This window comes from Chinchilla lanigera, unplaced genomic scaffold (assembly GCF_000276665.1).
Source record: "Chinchilla lanigera isolate Chin_1 unplaced genomic scaffold, ChiLan1.0 scaffold00023, whole genome shotgun sequence".
Classification (NCBI taxonomy): domain Eukaryota; kingdom Metazoa; phylum Chordata; class Mammalia; order Rodentia; family Chinchillidae; genus Chinchilla; species Chinchilla lanigera.
This window is the reverse complement of record NW_004955424.1, coordinates 1,976,378-1,992,565: the sequence shown is the minus strand read 5'-3', so window position 1 is coordinate 1,992,565 and position 16,188 is coordinate 1,976,378.

The following is a 16,188-nucleotide window of genomic DNA, read 5'->3' as shown; positions in this document are numbered from 1 at the left end:
AAACATAAAATACAAGGTTGTGTGAATGGCCTGATGACCACAATATGGACTATGTCTTCACAGGATAAAACTGGACGACAAGCTGGGCGTGGTGGTGCACAGTTGTAACTCTAGCCCTTGGGAGGCTGAGGCAAGAAGATTTCTGTAAGTTCGAGGTCGCCCTGGGGCACAGACTGAGTTCTAGACCAGACTGAACTACAAACCAAGGCTCTCTCTCAAAAAAATAATAAGTGAATATGTTGTGAACATTGTTAGTTAGCTGCTTGTGCATCTGAGAAGATTTTGATAAAGAAGCAGAGGGCTTTAGGAATCATGGAGACGCTCCGTTCTTTGGCGGCTGTTAAGACTTTCTCAGAAACTTAAGAGGCAGTGAATGGAATGGTGGGCGGTGGGTGGGTTAGAGACTTTCCTCAGGTCCTGCGTGTGCAGAAATAGCTAAGCACTGCGCAGAAAGAACTCCAAGTCCGGTTTTTGCTGCAAACGTGAATTCCCTGGGGAAGCGGCCGTTGAAAATCCCCACATAAAACCGTGTGAGCGGAAGGGTTTCTCTCCGTCTCTCCCTCGCTCTCCCTCCGCGCAGCCTCCTCGAGCTCCCGGGTGCTGTGCTTGGAAGCCCAGCAGCGGCCTGGCCCCAGCTGTCCAGGGACGATGGCTCAGTGTCCTCCCCAACCCTCGGGCTCTCTCTCCGACTCTGCCTTCCCCACGGCACACCGTGGCTCGCCGAGAGGACGCTGCCCTCGGCCCCACGACCCCTGCAGCGTCTGAGAACCCAATGCGTCCCGAGTCCACGGCCCTCCCCGGACACCGGGGACCATACCGCCCCGGCCACAAGGCTGGGAATCTTCAGGGCTGATTTCTGAGTTGTGGGTTGAGCCCAACCCTTCCAGGACCTTGCTGAGTCTGAACGGTCAGACAGTTCTGATTTGTACGCTGTGAGCCTGCATCATCTGGGCTAGAAGAATGACCAAAACAGTGACAGGGCGGCGTAGAGGTACACATGTAATCCCGGCACTTAGGAGGCTGAGGCAGGAGGATCACGGAAAGTTTGAGGCCAGCCTGGGTTACATGGTGGGTTCAAGGACAGCCTGAACTACATAGTGAGACCCTGTCTGGAGTAAAAAGAAAAAAGGAAGAAGGGGCTGCAGTCTCTGTTGCCTGAGCAATGTTCCTTCCTGGTCAGAGATCACTGTCTATGCTTGATTTTTATCTAAATAGCTATCATTCCACTGGATCTAGGCCCTTCCAAGAGGCCAGCTGCTTTAGTCATCAGCTAAATAAACTATCTTCCACATCACCAAGAGAGCAACAGATGAAAAAAGACCCGAAGGGATGGAGGGAGGGAGGGAGGGGAGGAGTCCTCTAAACAGAAGGTCAGTGAGAGCAAATGTCCTGGGGCAGATGGAGTAACAAAGCCACTATGCCACTGCCATGTTCACGAGAATTCGGGGTCTAACTTTGTGCCTCTTTGATTACCTCCAGTGGTACCAGGGGAACTGCTGAAGCTCGGAATTGGGAAAAGCCTTCCCCAGCCTGTGGGAAATGTGTAGTACTGAGGGCCTTATCCAGGTGAGGGGTGAGGGGGTGAGCTTGGCTGCTTTAGCCTTGTAGTGATGTCTCTGCAGATTATGGTTTTTGTTTTGTTTTCTTAAGACAGGGTCTCACTGTGCAGTTCAGACTGGTCTTGAACTCACTTTGTAGCCCAGGTTGACCTTGAACTCACGGCAATCCTCCTGCCTCAGCCTCCTGAGTGCTGAGATCACAGGCATGTGCCACCACGCCCTTCTCAGTGGGTCCGTTTCTTGGGAAACAGTTCTACTTGGACAGGAGCTGAGAGGATCCTTCTGGGTGAGCTCACATCCTTTGAACACTGGGTTTTGCATTTCTCGTTACCTTGCACCCATAGCTCCTGGGTTTGGAAGGGGTCACCGTCATTAAAACTCTTGTATGACTTTCGCCCCCAGAGAACCAAGGCTAAAGGTGAATAAAGGACTCATGCAGGGTAGAACGCTCCAGTGCCCCCTCTTCCTGCCACATTCCCTTTTCATAGAACCTGCAGTGTCACGCCAGGGGTACTGGAGACAGCACAGCCCGGGGAGCCAAGTGCAGTGACAGACTCACAAACTTCGCTCGGAGCTGCGTCTTTTTCTAGTGCACTTTAACCGCTAGGTGCAGAAGACAGGAAACGGGTCCTTTCCTCCCTGGAACTCTGCCAGCCTTGGGGTGAATGTCCACAGGAGCTGTGTTAAAGGCTCTGACCCAACATCCGTGGTCAGGACCCAGCGCCAACTCCAGGGTGTGCCCCCTCAACCTACCAGCTCCACCAGCTTGGCAGCCGAACCCGGCATGCTGAGCAGCCCCCCGGGACTGCCTGGACCCCTTCTGGGACAGGCGGAGCTCACAGCGCCTCTCCTAGGAGACTAGCTTCAAGTTTAGTGCTGACCGTGGACCCAGGGTGGCCTCTGGACGGACCTTCTCCAGAATTCTCTGCTAGGACCAATGCGTCTGTACCGCAGTGTTAGGGAAAGAGCACAGCAACCAGACACAGAGGTCTCAGGGGTTTTATTTGTTTTTGATTTTTCCATTTGGTTTTTGTTGTCTGTGGCTTTTTTGGTGGTTGTTTTTGTGTGTTTGTTTTTTGAGGCAAGGTCTTGCTGTGTAGTTTTAGGTTGGTCTTGAACTCACTCTGCAGCCCAGGCTGGGCTTGAACTCCCGCCAATCCTCCTGCCTCAGCTTCCTGAGTGCTACAAATTGTGTGTGTGCACCACCATGCCTGCCCAATCTGAGGTTTTTGTGAGTTTTCTCCCCCAGCTTTGTTGCAGTATGATGGACAAATACAAATTATACATATGTAAAGTATACAAGCTGATATGGTTTTTGTTCTGTTTTTTTTGAGACAGGGTCTCACTATGCAGTTTAGGCTAACCTTGAACTCACTATGTAGCCCAGGCTGGCCTCAACTTTTGGCAGTCCTCCTGCCTCAGCCTCCCAAGTGCTGGGATTACAGGTGTGTGCCACGACATGTGGCTACAAGTTGATATTTTGATATAAAAATATACATTGTAAAATGATTACCTAAATTGGGACAATTAATATAGGCATCGCTTCACATACTGTGGTTACCTTTTATTTTAAATAACTTAGCAAGTTGGTGGTCTAGTCCTGAACTCACCTCTGTGCAGAATGCCTTTGGTTCCCCACCCCCCAGCCATGCCTGCTGTCCCTGTGTCCTGGGAGACGCCCTGTGCTGTGTGTGACCACCAGGCTTCCAGGAGAGGAGAGCGGGGCGTGGGGCAGAGTTCTGGGGCCCAGGCTGTTATTCTCCTTGTTGATCCCTGCAGATCTCAGCAGCTGCCCTCAGGGACAGATGGCCCGTGGCTTCCCTGTACCCTACCCTCACTCACCTGGCAACTTTATTAACCGCTGCTGGTTTGGAGCGTGCCCTCCGCTGTGCCGGGACCCTGACCACGACCGGCCACTGCTGGCCCGCGACCCTCGTCACGGACGTTACTCAGACCCCGCAGCCGTGATTGCCTCATCCTCAAAGTGGAGTGAAGAAACCAGCTCCACACGGTTTTCACAAGGGTTAGAGCGGATGTGAAACGAGCAGAAGGTTGTTTTTAAAAATAGATGTGTGCTCTGGGTTTCACAATTCCAGGAATGCCTGAATATAACATGCCATCTTTTTATGTCCAGATGATGCCATCAACCTGGGACACAGCTCAGTGGCACAGCAGCTACCTGGCAAGCACAAGGTCCTGAGTTCAATTCCTGGTACCAAAAAAAAAAAAAAAAAAAAGATAATGCCACCAATAAACAAGCACTTTGAGAGCTTTCTCTAAAATGCACTTGACGTCTAATTCCAGCACTAGGGAGGCTGAGGCAGGAGGATCATTGTGAGTTTGAGTCCAGCCTGGGCTACACAGTGAGTTCAAGTCCAGCTGGAGTACTTCTCAAGACCCTGTCTAAATAAATAAAACACAAAGAAATACATAAATGCACATTTCTACTGAGTACCCAAAAGGCTAGCCAAACCTTACTGTGATAGACATATGCACAATAGGTGGCCAGATAATGCTTTAATCCTAAAATCTATCCCAAATTTAAAAAGACAGATAAGACAGAAACATTTTCAATGCTCGTATTTGCCATAAAAGCCCAATAGGTAAGTACTTACACGAAAACTCTAAAGAAAAATGTTAGCCTATTTTTCATTCTAGATAAGTAAAGATGGCTTTGTTGTCCCTACTGGCTACCAAAAGGCCAGTGGCTATAAAAAAAAGGACATTGTCAAGCTTGAGACACAGGTCCTGGGCAGGCAGTGTAGCTCAGAGAAATTGGGTTCGATTCCCAGCACCAGGGGGACAGGGGCAGGTCCCAACTTTCAGCACTAATTCTGACCTGTGTGAGTGACCTTAAACAAACCACGAACCCCTCCAAAGTTTTGGGAGTTTTGTTCTATTTTCTTTCTTTTTGAGACAGGTTCTTGCCAAGCTGCCCAGGTGGAATTCAAACTTGCAATTCTGTCTCAGCCTCCCCAAGTGCTGGGATTACAGGCAGGTACCACTGTGCTTAGCTTCTTCCAAAGTTTTGGGTTTTTTTTTTGTTTGTTTGTTTGTTTTGTTTTTGGTCTTTTTGAGACAGGGTCTTGCTATGCAGTTCAGGCTGGCCTTGAGCTCACTTTGTAGCCCAAGCTGGTCTCGAATGCACAATGATCCTCCTGCCTCAGCCTCCCGAATGCTGGGATTACAGGCGTGCACCACCATGCCTGGAAGTTTTGTTTTGTTTTGATCAGGTCTGCACGAGGTAAGAATTGTTTCTCTTACTTCTGTGTGAGATGAAAGTGAAGGTCTTTTGTAAATGAAAGTGGGCTATTTTAATTTTACGTTACTTTTTAATCGACATCCTTATTGTCCATGTGTCTTGGTTACTTTTCTCTTGTTGCTGGGACAAAATACCTGACGCCCAAAATTAAGGAAGGAAAGGTTTATTTTGCTTACAGTTTGTGGAGGTTTTAGTCCATACTTGGTAGGTTACAAGGCAGAGTGGCACATGGCAGAGGGCTACAGCTCATGGCGGCAGAACACAGCAAATGCAACAAGCACAAAAGCCAGGAATGGCTACAAGCAGCCTCTTGCTCTCCCTTACATATGCAAACTATCCACCCCAGGGTGGGTGCAGCTCTCACACCCATAATCAATCAAACTCTGAAAGCCTGCCCCATGACCACATGAGGTTTGGGGGGACACCCAGACACAAACCATAACACCATGTTAAGGAGTGCAGCGTGATAATTCAACAATGTATACAATGTAGTGATCCAATCAGGACATTTACCATTTCCATCTCCTTACCATTTCTTTGTGTTTGGGGGCTCCTAACTCCTCTCTTCTAGCTCTTTATAAACTGAGTAAATAAGGGCCAAAATGTTTGATAGGTATTGTGAAATAGGAAGAAAATGTTCAAATGTGAAGGGGAACTAAGGAGGGGGGTGAGGGAAAGGAAGAAAGGGAGAGGAAAAAATGAGAAAAGAAGGAAACACTGGAATAAAGCTTTTGTAAATAGGGAGGGAAATGGGGGTTGAAGGGAGGGGAGGGGAATGAGAAAAAAGAATCAAGATATATCATGTACAGGTACAAATTCCCTATGATGAATGTGATTTTTTTTGTATATATACAGCCTCTCTATGTAGTTCAGGCTGGCCTTAAACTCACAGTGATCCTCCTGCCTCAGTCTCCCAAGTGCTGGCTTTATAGGCGTGTACCACCACACTTGGCTACTGTGATCATTATGTATACCTAAAATGTACCAATAAACTTAATTAATTTTTAAAAACTATATAATAGGTTGTGAAGTATAGTAAAAAATTGCGATGTTACTAATTGCCTCCATGGCCTCTTTAAATATTATCATCTCTGGTTATGCTTTTTTTTTTTTTTTTGACAGTTTGTTTCTTTGTTTTGAGACAGGGTCTCACTATGTAGTTCAAGCTAGTCTGGAACTCATGGCAATCCTTCCGCCTCAGCCTCCCCTGGCTTGGTTATCCTTATTTAATTAAGACATGGGGCAGGGAGGGGCTGAGGGCTGCCCTGCTGTGGGGGGGATGGCCTAGATCTGCAAAAAAGCAAAAAAAAGAAAGTTTGCTTGCTCAATGATACAAAGAAGTTTGGCCAGGTGGTTTTTAGCAGATGAGTTTGGTGAAGGCTAGGGGCAGGGCAGGAAGGAAGGCCTAATCTGAATTAGAAAAAGAGAATTTTTCTTCTATTTTTTAAAATAAAGATTTTGGGCGGGCGTGGTGGAGCATGCCTATAATCCCAGCACTTAAGAGGCTGAGTCCAACCTGGACTACACAGTGAATTCAAGGCCAGCCTGAACTATATTGCAAGACTCTACCAAAAAAAACACAAAACAACAACAAAAGTTTTAAAACATTTACTTATTTATTTATTTATTTATTTTTGAGACAGGGTCTCACTGTACAGTTCAGGCTGGATTTGAACTCACTGTGTAGCCCAGGCTGGCCTTGAACTCATGGTGATCCTCCTGCCTCAGCCTCCTGACAGATTACTGGTGCACAACCACACTAGGCTCTTCTATTTATTTTTTTATTTTTTAAAATTTCTACCCTGCATAATCACATTCACCATCATGTTCCTAAATGTGTCACTGGGGGTCATCTGTGTACAATAGTCACATCACACATTCTGGGGGGACAGGCTAAGGTGGTCAGGGAGGGTGAGAGGAGCTGGGACCCTAAAGGACAGGCAGGACCTAGGAGCAGAAAGGGGAGTGGGGGTCTGGGGCAGGGAGGCTCCTGCCCAGAGCTGCAGGCTTCCCCAGCCAGATGTGCGGAAGAGTCCACTGTGAGGAGCGGCTGGAAAGAGGGCAGGGCATCAGGAGCTGGAAAGCAAGGCTTTGGCTCAGAGCGGGCTCCGAACCTGGCGCTGTGGCCGGCACCAAGAGTACCGAGGCCTGAAATGCTGCTTCCAACTGCATGTGTTTGCACAGAGACGGCAAAGGGGGCAATGGTTTGAGGACAGTTTTGCGTGCTTTGGGCGCGGAAGAATTTGGCGGTAGAGAAGAAAGGTATTATGGGAAACCCAGTTTTGTATATGAGTTTTTGTTGTTGCTCTTCTTTTGGTTGTCTTTTTTATTTTATTTATTTGTTTAACTTGAAGTACTAGGGAATGAAGCCAGGCCTTTGCACTGAGCTACACCTCTAGCTCATTTTTATTTAGTTTGAGACAGGGTCTCACTCAATTGGTAAATTTCCCAGTATTATGGTTGAAACATTGTGTCAATTTGGGGAGTCTAGAGGTTTGGCTAAGTGACTCAGCAGGGAGCCAGGGTGTTTACTTTGTATATATCCTGAGCCTGTGGAAGAGGAGGGCATGGACCTTATGTGAGAGCTACATGCCCCTTAGGTGGGGGTAGCCGGTTTACAATGTAAGGCAGGGAAAGAGGCTGCTTGCTGCCATTCCTCCCTTTTGCTCTGGCTGTTTGCTGTTCAGCTGCCATTCCCCCCTTTGCTCTTGTTGCTTTGCTACCTTCTGCCTTGGAGCCAGCCAAGTATGGACTGAAACCTTCACAAACTGGAAGCTAAATTAACCTTTCCTTCCTTCATTTTGGGCGTTGGGTATTTTGTCTAAGCAACGAGAGAGAAGTAACTAAGACACCCAGGCTGGGCTCAAACTTGCAATCATACTGCCTCAGCCTCCCAGAATGCTGGGATTATGGGTCTGAACCACCAAGTCCAGCGTGGTTTGTCTTTTTTAAAGACTAATCCAAGGACTAGTGGTAGAGTGCTTTCTAACATGCATGAGGTTCAGTACCACAGAGAGAAAGAGAGAGAGAGGAAAGGAGAGAAAGAGAGGGAGGGAGAAATTAAAGAGTAGAATGGGGAAGAACTCGAGCAGGAAAACTTTTAGGTGAGTTTTCAGTGCCTTATACCATAGGCAAGAAGTGAAACCGGCCCCAGCACAGTAGTGGCAAGGGCAGGAGAAACGTTGAGAAAGACTATTGCTAAGGTCATATGACTGCTTGAGACAGCTGTAAAAGAATGCGCCGGTGACTCAGAGACGTGGCATCAGAGATCTAAGCTTACGTGAGGTGCAGCTGGGTTTGTGCACAATCCTGACATTTCTATAACTCGCGGACACTAGCAACATATTTTCTTCCACGCCGTCCCACTCAAGAGTTTCCAGGGGACCCTTTCCTTGAAGGATCTGTGTGTCTTCGGAGGGGTGTGTGAGTGGGCTACACACTTCAGAAGTGAGCTCCTTCTGAAACAGAAGCTGGGTCAGGACACCCTGTGGGCCAACAGTGACCAGACTGTCGGAGTTTTCAGGAAAAAGACGCGACAAGCCTTTGGGAGCCATTAGATTTCACTATTAACAAAGAAAAAAATAGATTTCGCTAGTATAGCTTTCTTTTAAATTATGATGATAAAAACAACATAAAAATATTGCAGAGAGTGGAGAAATGGGAGAAAGAATTTCCACCGTGGGCTTGGAAAGTAGATCTCTGGACAGTCTACTGATGAAGGTAACAAAACGCTCAAAACATAAAGTTCGATAGCTGGGCCCGGTGGCACCTGCCTGCAGTCCCAGCTATTTGGGAGGAGGCAGTAGGAGGATTGCTTCAGTCCAGGAATTGAATATATGGGCAACACCGTGGTCTGGCCTCTAAAAAGAATACACAAAGTTCAGTATTTATTGAAAGCCTGCAATAATCAAGACATTTTTGAGTTTTAAAACAATGGGTTCACTGTGTTAGCTTTTCATTGAGGACAAAATCCCTGGGACAGTCAGGTTAAAGAGAGAAAGATTTATTTTGGCTCACGGCTCCAGAGGTTCCAGTGCCTGGCCACTTGGCTGCAGGTCTGGGGCTGTGGTGAAGCAGAGGATCATGGCAGACAGGGCACAGAAGCGGAAGGCTGCTTGCATCCGGGCAGCTGAAGAGGACAAGGAAGAAACAGAATCTCAGGATGGGCCCTGCACCCAATGCACTTTGCCTTGAAAGCCCCTTCTCCCAGTGGAGACCTCTCCAAGTAGCTTTGTCACTTGTGGCTCCAGGCTAAGCTGCAGCACCGGGGGTTTATTTTTATACTATGCTCCTGTGAGCTCTTCTTTAGCATCATTGCATATCTGATTAGACTTTGAAAAACTAAATAGCAGCCGAAGCCCCTGCAAAAGATGTGCTTGCAAAACCTTATCCTTCTAACCTCAGAACTCAAACCTCATCCACTCTGTGTTTAACAGTCAAGCAAACAAAGTGAGAAGGCCAAGTTCCAAGACCAAGGAAATATAGATAGAGAAAAATGACCTGAGAGCCCCGAGTCTGTCTTCTGGACCACATTTGCCTTTTAGTATTTCTTCTTTTTCATATTTCATTCACTCAGGTGGACATGAGCATTTCCCTCTCCTCCTCTTTCTCCCCCACCCTTCTCCCTCCTTCTCTGAGATAGGGTCTTACTAGGTAGCCTGGGCTGGCCTCAAACTGGCATTGATCCTCCTGCCTCAGCCTCCCGAGCGCTGGGATTACACGATGCACAGCAACAAAAGAAACTGCAAGGCACAGAGGGGTTAAGTAATAAGCCCAAGCTCACACAGCTCAGGATTCAAACCCTGGCATGCTGGGCAGATGCAGGGCAGGGACCCCAGAACACGTCACCTGAAAGTGACACCAACAGCTAAAATAAACTTTTAGCCACAAAGGGTGTAAGATTCTGGCAGCTGAAAACAGATCTTCATTTCTCTTCTTTTCTTTCTGGCTTTGTCTGAGAAGAGGCAGCGCAGGGAGGAGGCCAGGTCCCGGGCAGCTGCTCTGAGCTCTGTGGTCACTTTCCCTGGGCACAGCTCCCACGTCGGTGCCAGGGACCTGAGGGTTGCCAGAGGCCCATGGCAACAACTGCCGGGGGCTCCTGGGAAAGTGCACAAGCATCCGGGGCCCTGCAGCCTTGGTGGCCGCTCTGCCCGCCTCGGCCTCGGTTCCCGAGTGCACCCAACATCAATCAAGGACAAGAATCTCGAGTATGACCCAGCAAACAGCTGGGAGACTATTTTTAAAATCCAATTTAAAGTTGTGTATGTGTAAGCCCCAGTGGATTTCTCTGGGGGATTCTATCCTTCAAGTGGAAAATGTTTTAAGTCAAATAAGGCAATCTCTGTTTGGATTCCCATCACGCGGAGCTGGGCTCCGGGGCTGACATGAGTGCGGGTCCACTTCAGGCACAACCAAGGCAGAGCGGAGTCAGGGCGGCTCCAGGGCCCCGAGAAAGGGCAGCACTGCTGATGTTTATCGCCCTAATGCTGTTAGTGTGCGTCTGGCTCTGGCTGGCAGCGGATAGGAAACCAGAGCTGGGAGCTATGGCTGCAGGGGCGGAGGGCGGCGAAGCTTCTGGAGCACTGGAGTGCCTTGAGCTTTTTCCATAAAATAAAATAAAATTAGAGGACCCAGAAAATACAAAAGGAGAGAGCAGGGTTCTGGGGTGGGAATGGGCAGAGAGGGTGAGGGAAGGGCTGTCAGGGTGGGGCGGAAGGCCCAGCTCCCCACAGCCTGCTGGTCTGGCTGTGACAACTACCTCTTCCTGTCCTTTTGCTCCCCTGCCGCCAGGCCGAGGCTCCAGGCGCCGATGGAAGATAACACATCTCCTGTGGGCCAGCAGCCCTGTGCTTCTCCTAACAAACATTTTCTTTTTTGCATATAGCAACCTAGGTTTGGCTGTGTTTTTATTCTTTCTGAGGCCTAACCTTACAAAATTGGACAGAGGTATCTAGAAAAGAATGTCTTCTTTCCCACCACCACCCTGCCCCACAGGGGCATTTGCAAATATTGCCCCTGTCTCATACTTTTGTCTAAAACAAAAACAAACTTCAGGATAATCCAAATGGACCCTTGGCTAGGCAAAAGGTCAGCTCTACCGACCTTTGTGGTCAACACCCTAAGCCCTATCTCCACCTCTGTAGCCACCCCACCCCAGGTCATCTTACAACGAGGTAAACGTTTTGAGTTCAAAGGAGGTGGCAGAGACAGCAACGCTGGCGGACATCCTGGGATGGTGAGAGGAGGTCCTGCCGACAGGGAGAGGACGGAAGGGAGCTCCTGCACAAATGATTTGTGATTTTCTGCTGTGCTGGGAGCCCCAGAGTGCACCCAAGGCAGATTTCTGGGAAGAAGACAGCTCCATTAGGAGGGCGGCGAGACAGGGTGCTGGGTCTGGGAGGGCTTTTGTCTGCAGCCCTGCAGCAGTCACAATCTCAGCAGGCAGACCTGTCTGGGCTCATTATTTAAAGAGTCATTCATGAATTGACCTAACGGGGACCAGGCCTGAGCACTCGCCAGTGCCTGCCATGTGCTATTAGCCAGCATATCAGTGAGCAGAAAGTTGCTTCACCCAGACACTTACCCCTTGTTCATTTTTAAAATTTTTTTTATTTTTTTGTTTTTTTCTCCGGTACTGGGAACCGAACTCATGACCTTGCACTTGCCAGGCAGGCACTTTGCCGCTGAGCTAAATCCCCAGCACCCCCCCCTTGTTCAAAACTGCCTTCAAAAGCCACCCGCTCCACATCCGGGTTCCCTTTGTTCTCCTTTCCACCACACAAACATTGTCAGTGCCTTCCGTCACACCTGACATTGAATGGCTGCTAGATACACCGTGACAGGTGACTTCTACAGATCTTCCAGGTGAAAGTTACACATTTTAAATATGGTACCCGGAATGAACGCAATATTTCTTATTTTTAGTTTATTTGTTTATATATTTTCTTTTTTGAGACAGGGTCTTGCTATGTAGTTCCAGCTGGACTTGAACTTACTATGTAGTCCAGGCTGGCCTCAAACACATGGCAAACCTCCTGTCTCAGCCTCCTGGGTGCAGGGATTACAGGCCTGCGCTGCCACCTCTGGGGGAAAACAGTATTTCAAGTATTATCTTACTGCCCAAGAATATGATAGAAAAGTACTCCTTGACTTCTGTTTATAGAAGCCATTATGCTAGGCACGGTGAAATGCTGGAGACGCTAACAGAAATAAAATATAGTTCCTGCAAAAGCAGTGGGCCTCACATATGAATCCCCTTTACTTGTCCCTACAATACACTCTGCCGTGATTCCTTCCCACCAGACATTACAACAGCTCTATACAGGAAACTACCTGAAATCATCGTCACGTTTGAGTGGATAAATAAATTGTAGTCTATTTACATAATAGAACATTGTATGGGAATGGAAATTAACTGTCTATGAGCACCCACCGATGGGTTCATAGCAACGGACTTGTCTTCAGGAGGTGGGACTCATCGGAGGTGGGCCACTGGTGGTGTGGCCTGGAAGCCTCGCTCTTCTCCCTGCTTCCTCTGCTTCCTGGATACCATGACATGAGCATGTTTCCTCCACCAGACCTTTCCTTCCTGCCATTCCCACCTTGGAACCAGCTGACTTTAGACTGAATCCTCTAAAACCGTAAGCCTTTTTTTTTTTTTGGTTTTTTTTTCCCCCAGTACTGGGAATCAAACTCACAACCTTGCCCTTGCACTGTGCCACTGAGCTAAATCCCCAGCCCCTAAAACCACAAGCCTTAATAAACCTCCCCTAGTTTAACTTATGAGTGGGTATTGTATCTCAGGAAAGAGACTACAAAGACCGCTGTGGAAGCAAGAGCTAAGGGAAGCATGGCGATCACTTAGGATAACTGGGGAATGAGAACCAGAGCCTACCAAGGACAAATGAAACAGTTGACAATGGTGTGGCCGTGTCAACAGTGCCTGAGGACAAAGGTCATTCTCATTGGGCAGGTGGCCTTTTTCAGGAGCAGAAACAAAATCCAAGGCAGAGATCTTCCTGAGCAGATGTGGCAAATGCAGGAGAATTGGCACTAGTGAGGGAGTGACTCGAGCAGTCATTCAGCAATGCCAAGAACAGGAGTGACCATCTGTGACTCACTCCCGAGTGGCTTTCTTCCTGCAGTTCAACTCTGCTCAGCCTCCAGCACTTCCTCTTTCTCCACCCACCTGAGGGGAGACGCTCTCCAGAGTCCTGCCTTGAAAGGGGCCTCTTGTAACCTGCACAACTTCCTTCTCCTTAGTTTCGACCACCAACTTGTACAAATTTGTGTCTACCAAAGCAAACTGCTGTGCTCAAACGCACCATGTTGCGCCTCCTATCCAGGGTTCTGTGAGTTCCAGGCCTCCATATCTGACACTCCCCATGTTCAAATGCAGCTCTAACTGAACTCGTTTTCTTTCCCACACTCTTCTGTTCACTAACCTTCTTTTTAAGTAGCAGTAGCAGCATCCACTTACCTGCTGGTACCTGGGTCACCTTCTTATTTCCTCATTCATATCCTGTTCATCCAATCAGGCACCAAGGTTATCAGTTTTCCTTTTTAAAACTCTCCTGAATGTGGGCCCTGCTCTGTTGCAAAAACCTTCTGATTAGTCCCCCTGATTCTAGTCTCACGTCTCCCCTCCACCCTTCAGGCTACTTCCCTGGTGAAGTTCGAAAACCCAAATGACCACTCCCAATGCTTTCATTAGTGTAATTAAAACAAGGTTATCTCCCTAATGAAAGGGATCCCCCTCTCGCTCTCTTTTATCTCTCTACATTCCTTGTTGGTTTTCAAAAGATTTCAAAAGCTGGGCATGGTGGTGCATGTGTGTGTTCCCAGCACTTGGGAGGCTGAGGCAGGATGATTGCTGCAAGTTTAAGTCCAGCCTGGGCTACATAGTGAGTTCAAGGCCAGTCTGAAGTGCATAGGAAGATCCTGTCTCAAAAAACAAAAATAAAAAAAGAACAACAACACCAAATGCACAAGTTATCTTCTCTTCCTCTCATCCCCATGCCATTCTCCAAAAGTTACCACCACTTGTTTTGTGGTGATCAGTGTCCTCCCAAAGCCTCATGAAGCTAGAGGCTAGATGTTCCCTCAAAGCCTCATGCAGTTTTAGATGGGCCCTTTTCAGAGATGGCTGAATCTAGAATGTATGATTAATTCATGGTTCAATGCTAGGATTAAGGGTGTTGGGGTTAAGGGTGGGTGATTGCTGGATCAGTCCATTGATCACTTTGGCACTGCCCCAATCCCAGTAGACTGTATACAATATAAGGGACAGAAAGAGGCTCATCTCCCTCCTTCCCTTGCTTGCTTGCTTGGTTACCTTCTGCCTGCCATGAACTGTCTCTCCTTTACAATTCCTGCAGGCCAAGCTGCCCTGCCATAGAGCCAGCAGATTCTGGATTGAAACGTCTACACACTGTGATCTAAATAAACCTTTCCTCTTTTAACTTTGGGTGTGGGGCATTTTGCCTCAGCAATGAGAGAAAAGTAACTAAGACATTTTGTAACCTTCCTGAAAAAATCTGTATATATCTTTATCCCTAGCTTTTAATTTCACACAAATGAAATCATAGACCATCCATTATTTTTATCATCATAAAATATTTAGAAATTCTTCCCAAGTCCTACATACATGCTTTAATGATTGTATCCTGTTCTATTACATGATTGTATTTAATGGTCCCTTGCTGAGAGATGTCTGGGCCCTTTCCACATCTTTGCTATTACACTGTTACAGCCTTGCACATGATTTGGGCATATTTTGCCAATATTTACCTGGGGCAAATTCCTACTGGTACAGTTGCTGAGTCTGGAGTACCTGTATTTCAAACGTTGACAGATACTGTAATTGCTAAATTGTCTTCCAAGGGGTCAGTCTGTTTATAATCTCAGCAACAATGTATGAGCGTGCCCATTTTGCCACAATCTGGGACACACTGGGTATTACCAAACTGGCTTTCCAATCTGAGAGATAAAATAAATAGAGTCTCACTTGGCTTTGTATTTCTTTGACGATAAGTGAGGTTGAATACATGACTCTGGCTGTTCGGCCTATCGTCGAGTCTCCCAGTGAGTTTCATTGCATCAAAGAGGACTGAGGGCCAGGGATGTGGCTCAGGGGCACAGCGCCTGCTTTGCGAGCCCAAGATCCTGAGTTTGATTCCTGGTACCAAGAAAAAAAAAAAACAAAAAAACAAAAACAACTGAGCAGACCCCAAAGGTTGTAGTTAGAGATCACTGCCTGTGCGTTCTGTCCACCGGTGTTTGGCCACACAGCCAGCTGCTCCTCGGTCCACAGACCTCTCAAGTTGCAGTGGCGCCATTTCTCCCTTCTTGCATATTGTGCATGATGTTGAGAACAGATGGGGGGAAACTGGCAACAGCCAAAGCCACCTGACCCTTTGGGTAAAAACTGCAGCCACATGAATCAAGAAGCCTTGACCTGGAACTGCTACTTTGACCCGTTATTCTATTTTGGGAATCCTTCCCAAAGAAAATCTTCCAAAGATAAGATGAAAGTGGGAGAGGGAGGGGAAGGGAAGGAGTTGGAAAAAGAATGAAGATGTGTTGTTTTCCTGTACCAATTGCTCCCAAGGATTATACATGTTATACACTGCAGACACCTACTAATAAAAATAAAGAAAATGGTGATATGTACAAGGAGTTCATGTGCAGTGTTATTTGTTTTGTTGTTGTTGGTTTTTTTTTTGGTACCAGCAATTGAACTCAGGACCTTACGCTTGCCAGGCAGGTGCTTGATAAAATGATATCAATGATAAAATGATTTTTTTTTGCCTTTTTTTTGAGACAGGGTCTCACTATGCAGTTCAAGCTGGACTTGAGCTCACTTTGTAGCCTACCCTAGCCTCAAACTTGTAATGATCCTCCTGCCTCAGCCTCCCGAATGCTGGGATTACAGGCATATACTACCACAGCTGGTGATAAAATGATTTTAAATTTTAAATTTGGTGGTGCATGCTTCTCTATCCATTCACCAGTTTAATGGGCATTTGGCTGTTTCCTAGATATGGCTGTTACAAACAGTGATGCTATGAACATGAGTGTACATGTATTGTTGTGGTATGATGTTTTTAATTATTTTGGGAAGATACCAAGGAAGGGGAATAGATGGGTCAAATGGGGCCTCTAACCCTCAACTTTGAGGAATCTCTACACTGATTTCCACAGTGTTTGCACCAGTCTACACTCCCACCAACAGTGGAGAAGGGTTCCTAGCCCCACAGTCCTGCCAGCATTTGTTATTGGTTGATTTCTTGATAATAGCCATTCTTTCTGGGGTGAGATAGAATCTCAGTATTGTTTTAATTTGCATCTCTCAAATGACCAGTGATG